The sequence below is a fragment of the Balaenoptera acutorostrata genome, chromosome 10 (genome assembly GCF_949987535.1).
Source record: "Balaenoptera acutorostrata chromosome 10, mBalAcu1.1, whole genome shotgun sequence".
In the NCBI taxonomy this organism is placed as follows: Eukaryota; Metazoa; Chordata; class Mammalia; order Artiodactyla; family Balaenopteridae; genus Balaenoptera; species Balaenoptera acutorostrata.
Window position 1 is genome coordinate 57,759,065 of NC_080073.1, and position 13,274 is coordinate 57,772,338.

The window sequence follows — 13,274 nt, forward strand, 5'->3', positions numbered from 1 at the left end:
ATAACTTCAAACCTATAGGGATTGTCAAGAAATACCTCATATCTATGCAAATTCACTATGTAAATATTAAGAGGAAGAGGAAGGGCTCTCAAATAATCCAAAGCTAGAAAAATGTTTGTGCATCACCAGTCATAAGGACCATTTGGAAGCCAACCAAGTGTCCAAGCGGAAGTAGTACATTCACTTGAAATATTATGCAACCATTAGATTGATTATTCAGAAGGCTTTATATCAACCTGTAAAATAAGTATGATCTGCTAAATAGACATTTCTCCAAAGAAGGTATACAGATGGTCAAGAGGCACATGAAAAGATGTTCAACATCACTAATTATTAGAGAAATGAAAATCAAAACTATGAGGTAATCACCTCACACCAGTTAGAATGGCCATCATCCAAAAATCTACAAACCATAAATGCTGGAACGGGTGTGGAGAAAAGGGAACCTCATACACTGTTAGTGGGAATGTAAATTGATACAGCCACTATGGAGAACAGTATGGAAGTTCCTTAAGAAACTAAAAATAGAACTACCATATGATCCAGAAATCCCACTCCTGGGTATATATCCAGAGAAAACCATAATTTGAAAGGATACATGCACCCCAGTATTCATTGCAGCACTATTTACAATAGCCAGGACATGGAAGCAACCTAAATGTCCATTGACAGAGGAATGGATAAAGATGTGGTACATATATACCATGGAATATTACTCAGCCATAAAAAAGAAGGAAATAATGCCATTTGCAGCAACATGGATGGACCTAGAGATTGTCATAATGAGTGAAGTAAGTCAAAGAAAGACAAATATCATATGATAGCACTTATATGTGGAATCTAAAAAAAATGGTACACATGAACCTGTTTACAAAACAGAAATTGAGTCACAGATGTAGAAAACAAACTTATGGTTACCAAGGGGGAAAGGGAGGGGCGATAAATTGGGAGATTGGGATTGACATATACACACTACTATATATAAAAGATAATAAATAGGAACCTATTGTATAACATAGGGAACTCTATTCAGTGCTCTGTAATGACCTATATGGGAATGAAGTCTGGAGGAGAGTGGATATAAGTACATGTATGGGTGATTCACTTTGCTGTACAGCAGAAACGAATGCAACATTGTAAATCAACTATATGCCAGTAAAAACTTAATTAAAAAAATTTTTTAATTAAAAAATAAAAACAAAAAAACCAAGTATGATCTGAAACTAAGTAAAACAAACAAAATGTACACGTATTTATAACTATGAAAAAAACATAAAATGTGCATGAATATGGAAAAGAGTAGACAAGAACATATGAAACTGAAAAAGGCCATGTTAGATGATAAAATGGCAAGCATTTTTTCCTTTCTATTTTTAAGAAGTATTTTAATTTTTCAAAGAAAGTCAGAAAGAAGTGCTCCATATATCCATATAGTAGGAGTTTAATGAAAGTCCTTATCCCTATAGAGTCTCAAAGTTCTGCCCCCACAGAGCTTGTCCCAGCTGATCCCTTACCCTTCCCCTCCCACTTTCCCTCTGCTCCCTCCACTCCAACCACAGGGAGCTCCTCGCTACTGCTCTTCCCTTTTCCTGGCACTTTCTTCCCTCTGATACACGCAGTGGCACAGGCCCTTACTTCCTCTGGTTTCTGCGGAAACTGGGTCTCTGCATAATCAGGGCACCTGCCCTGATGCCCCCACAACCTCTCTAGACTCTCTTGTCCCCTTGACCGGTTTATAAAGTTCACAACACCCGCCACCCCTAACACATTATACATGTGCATGCTGACTTGTTCCTTAATTGTCTCTCTTTCCCACCAGTATGAAAACTCCACAAAAATGGGGACTTTTTCAGTTTAGTTTATAGCTATTCAGTGCCCAGAGCAATGCCTAGTACAAAGTAGACCCTTAACAATTTACTGGTTGTATGAATAAATGACTCATTTACCTGGCTGATCGTTATTTCTGGACCATTTTATGACCTTAAATTGGCCCAAGATTACTACTCTGCCCCATCAAGCTGAGTCAAATCCTTATTGTGATAATAGAAATCCTAGGGTCACCCCAGATGGAAACTATACCTATCCCCCTGCCCAGTTCCTTTAAATCTCAATTCTGTATCTATCCTAGCTCTTGGCACCACCTCTGATGCAATGTAATAAATGTATTTTCATGGCTGTGTCCCTTTCCCTTTGGTTTCTCCTTCCAGCCCATTGTTTAGCATTAATAGATACTCCTCACGTTTGTAGGATTATATCTTGAATCTTTCCTTGCTCAGCACAATACTGCCCTACAATATTAAGTACCTCAGGCCCAGCTGGGGCTGAGTTTCACTAACTGTGGACTCTGAGCAGACAATTTGACTATTCTTTCAGCATCTGTTTCCTCATCTGGTAAAATGGGGGTCGTAATAGTACCAACCTCATCAAGCTGATGTGATGATTATAACATGCAAATCACTTAGCATAGAGCTTTGGCAAATGGTAAATCTTGAGCAATGTTGGCAGTTATCATTATAAATATTGTGGGAAATGAGCTGAAACCCCTTTCTAAATCATCTGAATTCCACGTTACACTAGATCCACCCTATTGCTAATGAATCCAGACAAATGTATTTAAACTGCTCATCTCCTGTTCTCTGCTATTTGTTTTCTGGAAAGTGCCTTAAAAATTCAAGAAGTCTCCAGAGAGGTCAAGACAAGAATACCAGAGTTACTCATTTAATTTCTCCTTTTCTTAGGTATTTGAGTGCCACGAAAAATAGGAGAGGGTAGTACAGAGACATTATTCTGATTTTGTGGCATTGGGCAAACAGGACCATAATTTGCTTATGACAGGCTTCCTGGCTATTGGTGTCCATGCCTCTTGGGGCTAGGAGGTTAGTGGAAAAGTCAGATATCAGCATTATCATGAAAAGGTTAAGAACATCAGTAGGTTCTAGAATTGAGTGGATTCTAATCCCCACTTTTCCACCCACCTTAACCTTCCCAAGCCCCACTTTCCTCATCTGTGATATATAGGTAGCAATAGTAACTACTCATGGGCTTGTTTTGAAAGCCTAAATAAGATCATGCTTGTGATGGTCTTAGCACAGTTCCCAGCATGTAGTGAGCCCTCAATTAATTTAGGTATTGTTATTAATAATATTATTATTTATGGAATGAAGTATATAAAAATTATGATAAATTTGATGAAGGATGGTAAAAGGGGCAATGAGAGATTACAGAAGGACTTGGTCTAGTCTGGGGATTTGGGAAAGTTTTTCTCTGAAGAAAGGACATGTAATCTGAGACCTGAACTTCACTACTTCTCAAATAGTAAACAGAGTGGAGAAAGCATTTCATAGACCCACATCTCTGAAGGCTTTCCTGAGCAAAAGAGCTTGTTAATTTGAAGAACTGAAAAAAGTTGGAGATGCAGCATGTCAAGTAAGGGAGAGAATAGCCAGCAAATGGACCTGGGAGGCTGACAGGACCCAGGTTGACAGGTTCTACAGGCCACATTGAGGGTTTTGAATTTTTATCTCCAGTATTGAGGAGAGGACTGAAGGGTTATTAACAGGTTGAGACATAGTGAAAATTTCTTTAGCAGAGATCATTCTGGCTGATCTCCAGGGAATAGACTGAAGGGAATGAGAGTGGGAAGGAGAACCAGGTTCAGCTGTCCACTGAGAGATGATGGCGGCTTTGACTAGAGTGGTGGTGTTGATCGAGAGAAGTGGGTTGTTCCCACTGTGGGCTGGAAGTTGAGTCAACAAGTTTTGGAGTACAATCGTAAGAGGTTTAAAAAATACTTCAGTTAACTGGGAAAATGGAATGGCATCGAGAATATGAAAACAATCGGATTTATTATGTGGAACCTCAGCGAATGGAGCCAAGACCATGGAATGGAAGTTCTGGGGGGGCCAAGGTGACCTCACCATTAGGAAGTGTGTGTGTCAGAATTAGAGATATCCACAGTGGAGCAGGCTGCTGATGGGTGGTGAGTTCCCTGTCACCAGAGTGTTTAAGAGGATGAATGAACACTATTAGGGGACTCCAGACGAAATGTTCTGAGTACACTTTTAATTCGAAATACTAAGCTGCCATAATTAGTAGGAAATGACAATTTAATTTTAAAGCTGACTACAAATTAAGATTGCAGTGTGCAGCCTATAACAAATGTAGTTTTCATTTAAAGTTATTCAAGACAGTGGGTTCACATTGTGAAGTTTTATCTTTAGAAAATTTGACATAAAACCAAAATCAATTGTGAGTCGCATGCAATTACATACTTGAATTGCTTTGGATTTTCAGTCTTTAAAAATTAAGTTTCAGGGACTTCCCTGGTGGCGCAGTGGTTGAGAATCTGCCTGCCAATGCAGGGGACATGGGTTCAAGACCTGGTCTGGGAAGATCCCACATGCCGCGGAGCAACTAAGCCCGTGTGCCACAACTATTGAGCCTGCACTCTAGAGCCTGCAAGCCACAACTACTGAGCCCACGTGCCACAACTACTGAAGTCCACATGCCTAGAGCCTGAGCTCTGCAACAAGACAAGCCACCGCAATGAGAAGCCTGCACACCGCAATGAAGGGTAGTCCCCGCTCACCGCAACTAGAGAAAGCCCGCGCGCAGCAATGAAGACCCAACAACGACGACCCAATGCAGCCAAAATAAATAAATAAATAATTTTTTTAAAAAATTAAGTTTCAAAAGAACTAGAGAACAAATTCAATTTCCTGTTTTCTTAGTTTCTTACCTTAGCAGACTTTTAAATTGGGAGAATAACTTAGTAACTCTGAAGAGTTTGAGGCAGAAAATAAATATATTTTACTGCTCTGCTCAGTACCAGCATTACTGTTTTTACCTTCCAGTACACTGTTAAGAGAATGTTATCTATTTACTTTCTAAAGTAAGAACTTCCTTTAAAGTAAAGGAAGAACATTTCCTTTTATGCACACAATATTCCCATTGCCTAAGTTTTCTCTGTCTGTGCTTGGTTGCATAAGCTGTCTGGCACTTTGTTTCAGAGGCAGTCATAAGGACTAAAGAAGTTTGTTTTGGCTAGTTCTAAGGACAGTGGATCTTTACATTTTCCACCCTATCTTCAACTCTTTGTTTCTTTTTTTTTTTTTAAAGATTTAATTTTATTTATTTTTGGCTGTGTTGGGTCTTCGTTTCTGCACGCGGGCTTTCTCTAGTCGTGGTGAGCAGGTAGGACTATTCTTTGTGGTGCACAGGCTTCTCCTTGCGGTGGCTTCTCTTGCTGCAGAGCACGGGCCGTAGGCACGCAGGCTCAGTAGTTGTGGCACACGGACTTAGTTGCTCCGTGACATGTGGGATCTTGCCGGACCAGGGATCAAACCTGTGTCCCGTGCATTGGTAGTCGGATTCTTAACCACTATGCCCCTGGGGAAGTCCCACCTCTTTGTTTCTTAAAACATGAAATGAAGACAGTTGAACATTGTATCCCTTTACTTCTTTCCATCTGGTCTCTGAGAGTAGAGCGGGGATGAAGTGGGTAGCATGAGTGGAATATCCCAGATTTTTTTCTAGAATGTGATTTTATGCTTATTTGATTAGAGAATCATTAAAGCATTCAGTTGCTCTTAAGAATTTCTCTGAAATATCCAAGCAGGGAGGCATTTCACAGCAATGAGGATAAACTGGAACTTCTGGTAGGAGATATTCCTAGGATTCCAAAAGTCTATACCGAAATATTTTAGGTTATAGACGGGTAAATTCTTAGATGTTAGGCTTAGTTCATTTGTTCATTCATTTGTTCATTCATTCACTTGCTGAGTACCCATCAGGACCCAGATTCCATTTTACATGCAGGGGAGATCATGGTGAAGGAGACACAGGTCCCTCCTCTCAACAAGTTTCCAGTTTCCAGTGGTGGAACAGACCATTATGATACAATAGTTACAGTTGTTTTACGTACTTAAATATAGACAGTGCAATGAGAACATGTAAAAGGCGGACAGTGAGTCTGTCTAAGGGTGGTCCAAGAAGTCTTCCTAATGGAGACTTGGAAAAGAGTGGTAAGCACATAAGGGATGTGGTTTGGGAAAGAGTAGATATAATCAGCAAAAACCAAATTCAAGCAGAGTGAATAAAATAACCAAGAAATGGGGGCATAGGTGAGCCATGGGCTGTTTGCGAACGAACAAGTAGGAGCATTTGGTGTGTTGCTGGCGGGGGGAAGAGGGGGTGAGGCTGTGGAGGGAGGTAAGGGCTAGTTCAGGAGGGGCTTGTATCGCATGCAGGGAGTTTTAATTTTGTCCTCTTGGGCCATGAGGGGATACTGAGGAGTTCTGAGCAGAGGAGTGATGTCATCAATTTTGGAATGTTTTTCTGGTAGCAGTTTACAATATGGATCAGAGGTGGACAAGAGATGTGCATGTCATTTAGGAGACTGTTTCAGTGGTCCAAGCAAGTGATGATGAAATAGGCCAATAGCCATGGGATTAGAGGGGAATGATATGGATTTGAGAAATATTTGGGAGGTAGAAGCCACAGGATTTGGTGTTGGCTGAATGAGGGAGGAGATGGAAGAGAAAGAAAATTGTGGATTTTCTTTTTAATTTATTGGGCACTTTACAGGGATGGCTTCATTTAATCACCATACCAGCTTGATGTGGTAGATACTATGATTATCCCATTTTACAGATTATAGTCCCAGGCTATCTGGGATTTAGAAGCTAAACCTTGCCCAAGATCAGAGTTAATAAAGGGCAAGCCAGGATTTAACCCCCAACAATCAGACCCAGGGCCTGCAGGCCTAATTATGATGCTAAACTGCATCTCCCAGGTGGTTCCTTTTCTGATGATGGCAAACATAGGAAGGGGAGTAGCTTTGGGAGAGGAGGGGATGACTAAATGCCAGCACAGAGGCCATTCTGGATTCCATTTACCATAATATATAACTGTATAATTTGTAAAACTAGCTTACATTGCTTTTTTATTAAAAAAAAGTAGCTCAGCTGATCATTCAACTGACAGTACCTTGAATTTAGAACTTAGAATTCAGACTAAGACTTTAGAATATCTGCACTAATGAAAGGGGTTTTTGTAGTCATAATCAACACTTGGTCAACTGAGCATTTTTATCCACTTTGATCCCTTTTGCTAATTAAGTGAAGGTGAGGAACCAGATTTAATTAAAAGTGAAGTTGAACACTTAACTTCTTTTGTGATTATGAGTGAAAGTAAGAAACTTGAATACAGTATTCAAGGTCATGAAATTCTCAGTAATTTTATCTTTGAATTTGTGTTTTAGAAGTAAAGTCTGATGGGAAAAGAAGCATGTGTGTTGGGGGCTTGGACCCTAGTGCACGTGTGGTCCCTCCAGCTCCCTGGCTTAAGTTCTCAGCCACCTGCTTCCAGCCCTCTGGGCCTCTGCCTGGCCTCCAGCTCCACCTCCCTGTCCCTGTCCCATTGCTGCTTCCCTCTACCTGGTATGGTGATTGGATGTGTCAGCAAGTGAGGACTGTGTTCCACCTTTACACTTCTCCCCCAATAGGATATGGAGGTAGGCAAGGAGATGGTCAGTGTGGAGCAGGTGCCCTGCTGCATCTGGGGTGGGGCAAAGAGGAGGCCATCCCTGACCAGGCTGGTGGCACCCTGGCTTGTTTGGAGGGTGATTCAGTGGGGGCCTCTTGCTGACCTCTAATCCAGGTACCAATTACATCCTGCTGTCATGGAGGTTGCAATATCTTGGGGGGTTTCTTGTCTACCATCAACTGGGATGCTGGACTGTGGGAAGGGGAGATTGACTTCCTCACTCCCTGCTGGCGCCTCACAATTTATATTATGTGGGACACTCCCCAAATTATGTAGTTGGCCCTTTCTCCTCAATCTCTTGCCTTATTTTGTATATAATAAATGCATAGACTGAACTTTGTTAAATAAGAATTCAGCAGATATGTCTGTCATAACCATAGTGCAAGCCCCCTTTGTTAGAACTTGAAAACAAATAGCATAAAGATAAAGCATGAAATGATAATGACTTAAAATTTGATTAAGACTTGTGTATTATACTCATGGGTATTAAAGTCAAGAAAGGAGAGAGAGATCAAAGTGGCAGATTAGGAGGATGCTGGGCTCACCTCCCCTCATCCAAACAACAGCTCTTGTTGAAATCAACCTGGGGACAAGCAGAACAGCTCTTCTGCAACCAAGGCTGTAAAGAAAGATCCACACGGAGTCTGGTAGGAAGGGAGAAGCGATGTGGTCAGGATCTACACCCTTAGCAGGGACACAGGAGAGGAGGGGACGTCACAGGCTCAGGGATCCTCCCTGGGGAGTGAGGGATTCCAGCCCCACATTGGACACCCCAGCCCTGGGATACAACACCAGGAAGACAAGCCCCTTAGCTGGTTTGAAACCCAGTGGGGCTTACCGAAGGGCTGTAAGAAACTGGGCCTCTGCTCTTGAAGAGCACACAGACTTGCTTGCTCCCAGTCAAAGTGTGGAGGCAGCACACTGAAAACTGCCAGGGGCTCTGGCCAGCTAGCCAGGACTGCTGCATCACCACCCACCCATCCCTCACCTGGCTCCTGCTCTAGCCCCTCGTGCTCCAGCACTGCTCTCCACTAAGGCAGAGGGTGCCACTAACTACGAGAGTGTGCACACTTGGAGGGAACAGAGCTGGCTTGGATCCCAGCCCTGCCTCTGACCAGGGCATAGGCAGCCATTGCCAGCATGTGTGTCCCTGTGCACTCTTGGGAGGGAGCAAACTCAGCTCAGTAGTGTGATACCAACCCCTCCAGCCACAACCCATCCTCTAGCCAAGCAAGCACATCAGGGATAAAGTGAAATCAGAAAAGAAGTACAGCCTCAAGCCCTCAGGCCCTGAATCTATACCCCAAACCAAGGCTGAGACTGCCATCACACCTGGAAGAAACCCAACTTCCTCAGGGCTCCTGCTCCAGCCCCTGTGGCTCTGACCCCACCCTTGACAGGGTGGTGATGGCCACTGAGCCGAGGAGAAGCTCCAGGTGGAACCTGGCTCTGGCTCTAGCCCCTCCAACTCTGCCCCTACCTCCCACCTAGGTGGTAGCTGCCAGCACACACTGGGAGAAGACGTGGCCTATGCTAATGTCAGACCCAGCTCTCCCACCAAGGCCACTGGGCACACAAAGACTTCATAGGGACACTCCCACACAAGGACAGAGTAGGTAACTATTTCACCTAATTTTATAGTGACAGAGAAAGTCAAACAAAATGAGAAGACAGAGAAGACTATGTTTCAAAAGAAATAAGAAAAAAAACATGAAAAGAAAATCTTAATGAACTAGAGGTAAATAATTTACCTGATAAAGAGTTCAAAGCAATAGTAATGAAAATGCTAACTGAACTTGGGGGAAAAAAGAGTACATGAACACAGTGAGAATGTTAACAAAGAACTAGAAAATATTTGTTTAAAAAACAGACAGAACTGAAGAATATAATAACTGAAATGAAAAATACAGTAGAGGGAATTAACAGCAGATTAAGTGATACAAACAGAAGAGCATACTAGTGACCTGGGAGATGGAATAATGGAAATCACCCAATCAAAACAGCAAAAAGAAAAATAGATATTAAGAAATGAGACTTGTTTAAGGGACCTCTAGGACAACATGTATACTAACATTCACATAATATGGGTCCCAGAAGGAGAAGAGAGAGAGAAAGGGGTAGAAAATATATTTGATGAAATTACGGCTGAAAACTTCCTGATGCTGAAGAAGGAAACATATTCAGGTACAGGAAGCACAGAGAGTCCCAAACAAGATGAACACAAAGAGACCCCCAACAAGACCTATCATAATTAAAATGGCAAAAGTTAAAGAGAGGATTCTAAAGGCAGCAAGAGGAGAGACCTTCAAGATGGCGGAGGAGTAAGATGTAGAGATCACCTTCCTCCCCACAAATACATCAGAAATACATCTACATGAGGAACAACTCCTAGAGAACACCTACTGAACGCTGGCAGAAGACCTCAGACTTCCCCAAAGGCAAGAAACTCCCCACGAACCTGGGTAGGGCAAACGAAGAAGAAAAACAGAGACAAAAGAATAGGGATGGGACCTGCACTTCTGGGAGGGAGCTGTGAAGGAGGAAAAGTTTCCACACACTAGGAAGCCCCTTTACTGGTGGAGACTGGGGGTGGCAGGGGGGAAGCTTCGGAGCCATGGAGGAGAGCACAGCAATAGGGGTGCAGAGGACAAAGTGGAGACATTCCTGCAGAGAGGATCAGTGCCGACCAGCACTCACCAGCCTGAGACGCTTGTCTGCTCACCTGCCAGGGTGGGTGGGGGCTGGCAGCTTAGGCTCCAGCTTTGGAGGTCAGATCCCAGGGAGAGGACTGGGATTGGCTGCATGAACACAGCCTGAAGGGGGCTAGTGTGCCACAGCTAGCTGGGAGGGAGTCCGGGAAAAAGTCTGGACCTGCCTAAGAGGCAAGAGACCATTGTTTTGGGGGTGCACGAGGAGAGGGGATTAAGACCACCACCTAAACAAGCTCCAGAGATGGGTGTGAGCCGCGGCTACCAGTGCAGACATCAGAGATGGGCATGAAACGCTAAGGCTGCTGCTGCAGCCACCAAGAAGCCTGTGTGCAAGCACAGGTCACTACCCACACCTCCCCTCCCAGGAAACTGCAGCCCGCCACTGCCAGGGTCCAGTGATCCAGGGACAAATTCCCCGGGAGAATACACGGTGCGCCTCAAGCTGTTGCAACATCATGCTGGCCTCTGCTGCCACAGGCTCGCCCTCCATTTCATACCCATCCCTACCCCCTGGCCTGAGTGAGCCAGAGCCCCCTAATCAGCTGCTACTTTAACCCCGCCCTGTGTGGGAGAGAACAGACACCCTCAGGCGAACTATACGCAGAGGCAGGGCCAAATCCAAAGCCAAACCCCAAGAGCTGTGTGAACAAAGAAGAGAAGGGGAAATTTCTCCCGGCAGCCTCAGGAGCAGTGGATTAAATCTCCACAACCAACTTGATATACTCTGCATCACTGGAATACCTGAATAGACAAGAAATAATCCCAAATTTGAGGCAGTGGACTTTAAGAGCAACTGTAGACTTGGGGTTTGCTTCTGTATCTAATTTGTTTCTGGTTTTATGTTTATCTTAATTTAGTATTTAGAATTTATTATCATGGGTAGATTTGTTTATTGATTTGGTGGCTCTCTTCCTTTTTGTTTTCTTTTGTTTTCTTTTTTTTATATGTAGATTTTTTTTCCTTTTTCTCTTTTTGTGAGTGTGTATGTGTATGCTTCTTTGTGTGATTTTGTCTGTATAGCTTTGCTTTTACATTTGTCCTAGGGTTCTGTCAGTCCGTTTTTTTTTTCTTTTTAATTTTTTGTATAGTTTTTAACACTTGTTATCATTGGTGGATTTGTTTTTTGGTTTGGTTACTCTCTTCTTTCTTTCTTTCTCTTTTTTTCTTTTTTTATTACTTTTCATTTTTTTAAATTATTAATAATATTTTTATTTTAATAACTGTATTTTATTTATTTTTCTTTCTTTCTTTCTATTTTTCTCCCTTTTCTTCTGAGCCGTGGGGCTGACAGGATCTTGTTGCTCCAGCCGGGTGTCAGGCCTGTGCCTCTGAGGTGGGAGAGCCAAGTTCAGGACATTGGTCCACCACAGGCCTCCCAGCTCCACATAATATCAAACAGCGAAAGCTCTCCCAAAGATCTCCATGTAAGTGCTAAGACCCATCTCCACTCAAGAACCTGCAAGCTACAGTGCGGGACACCCTATGCCAAACACCTAGCAAGAAGGGAACACAACCCCACCCATTAGCAGAGAGGCTGCCTAAAATCATAATAAGGTCACAGACACCCCAAAACACACCACTGGACGTGGTCCTGCCCACCAGAAAGACAAGATTCAGCCTCATCCACCAGAATACAGGCACCAGGCCCCTTCACCGGGAAGCCTACACAACCCACTGAACCAAACTTAGCCACTGGTGGCAGACAGTAAAAACAACAGGAACTACGAATGTACAGCCTGCGAAAAGGAGACCCCAAACACAGTAAGAAAAGCAAAATGAGAAGACAGAGAAACACACAACAGATGAAGGAGCAAGGTAAAAACCCACCAGGCCAAACAAATGAAGAGGAAATAGGCAGTCTACATGAAAAAGAATTCAGAGTAATGATGGTAAAGATGATCTAAAATCTTGGAAGTAGAATGGAGAAAATACAGGAAACATTTAACAAGGACCTAGAAGAACTAAAGAGCAAACAAACAATGATGAAGAACACAATAAATGAAATTAAAATTTTTCTAGAAGGAGTCAATAGCAGAATAACTGAGGCAGAATAACGGATAAGTGATCTAGAAAATAAAATAGTGGAAATAACTACCGCAAAGAAGAATAAAGAAAAAAGAATGAAAAGAATTGAGCAAACTATCAAAAATTAAATACAGGGCTTCCCTGGTGGTGCAGTGGTTGGGAATCTGCCTGCCAGTGCAGAGGACACGGGCTCGAGCCCTGGTCTGGGAAGATCCCACATGCCGTGGAGCGACTAAGCCCGTGAGCCACAACCACTGAGCCTGCGCGTCTGGAGCCTGTGCTCCGCAACAAGAGAGGCTGCGACAGTGAGAGGCCCGCACACCACGATGAAGAGTGGCCCCTGCTCACCGCAACTAGAGAAAGCCCTCGCACAGAAACGAAGACCCAATACAGCCAAAAAATAAATATAAATAAATAAATAAATTTATTTTAAAAAATTAAATACAAAGAAAAAATATTAAAAGCAGCAAGGGAAAAACAACAAATAACATGCAAGGGAATCCACATAAGGTTAACAGGTGATCTTTGAGCAGAAACTCTGCAAGCCAGAAGGGACTGGCAGGACATATTTGAAGTGATTAAAGGGAAAAACCTACAACCAAGATTACTGTACCCAGCAAGGATCTCATGCAAATTTGATGGAGAAATTAACACCTTTACAGACAAGCAAAAGCTGAGAGAATTCAGCACCACCAAACTGGCTTTACAACTTTAGCTTTACAAATGTTAAAGGAACTTCTCTAGGCGGGAAACACAAGAGAAGGAAGGGGCCTACAATAACAAACACAAAATAATTAAGAAAATGGTAATAGGAACATACATATAGAAAACTACATAAATGTAAATGGATTAAATGCCCCAACCAAAAGACATAGACTGGCTGAATGCATACAAAAAGAAGACCCATATATATGCTGTCTACAAGAGACCCACTTCAGACCTAGGGACACATACAGACTGAAAGTGAGGGGATGGAAAGAGATATTCCATGCA

General features: G+C 42.8%; 1 protein-coding gene across 1 annotated transcript in view; it reads left to right on the forward strand.

Annotated features, from left to right (window-relative positions):
- The window catches only part of NEK10 (NIMA related kinase 10), a 302,206-nt gene that overhangs the window by 165,812 nt on the left and 123,120 nt on the right, over positions 1–13,274 (forward strand). The window lies entirely within an intron of this gene.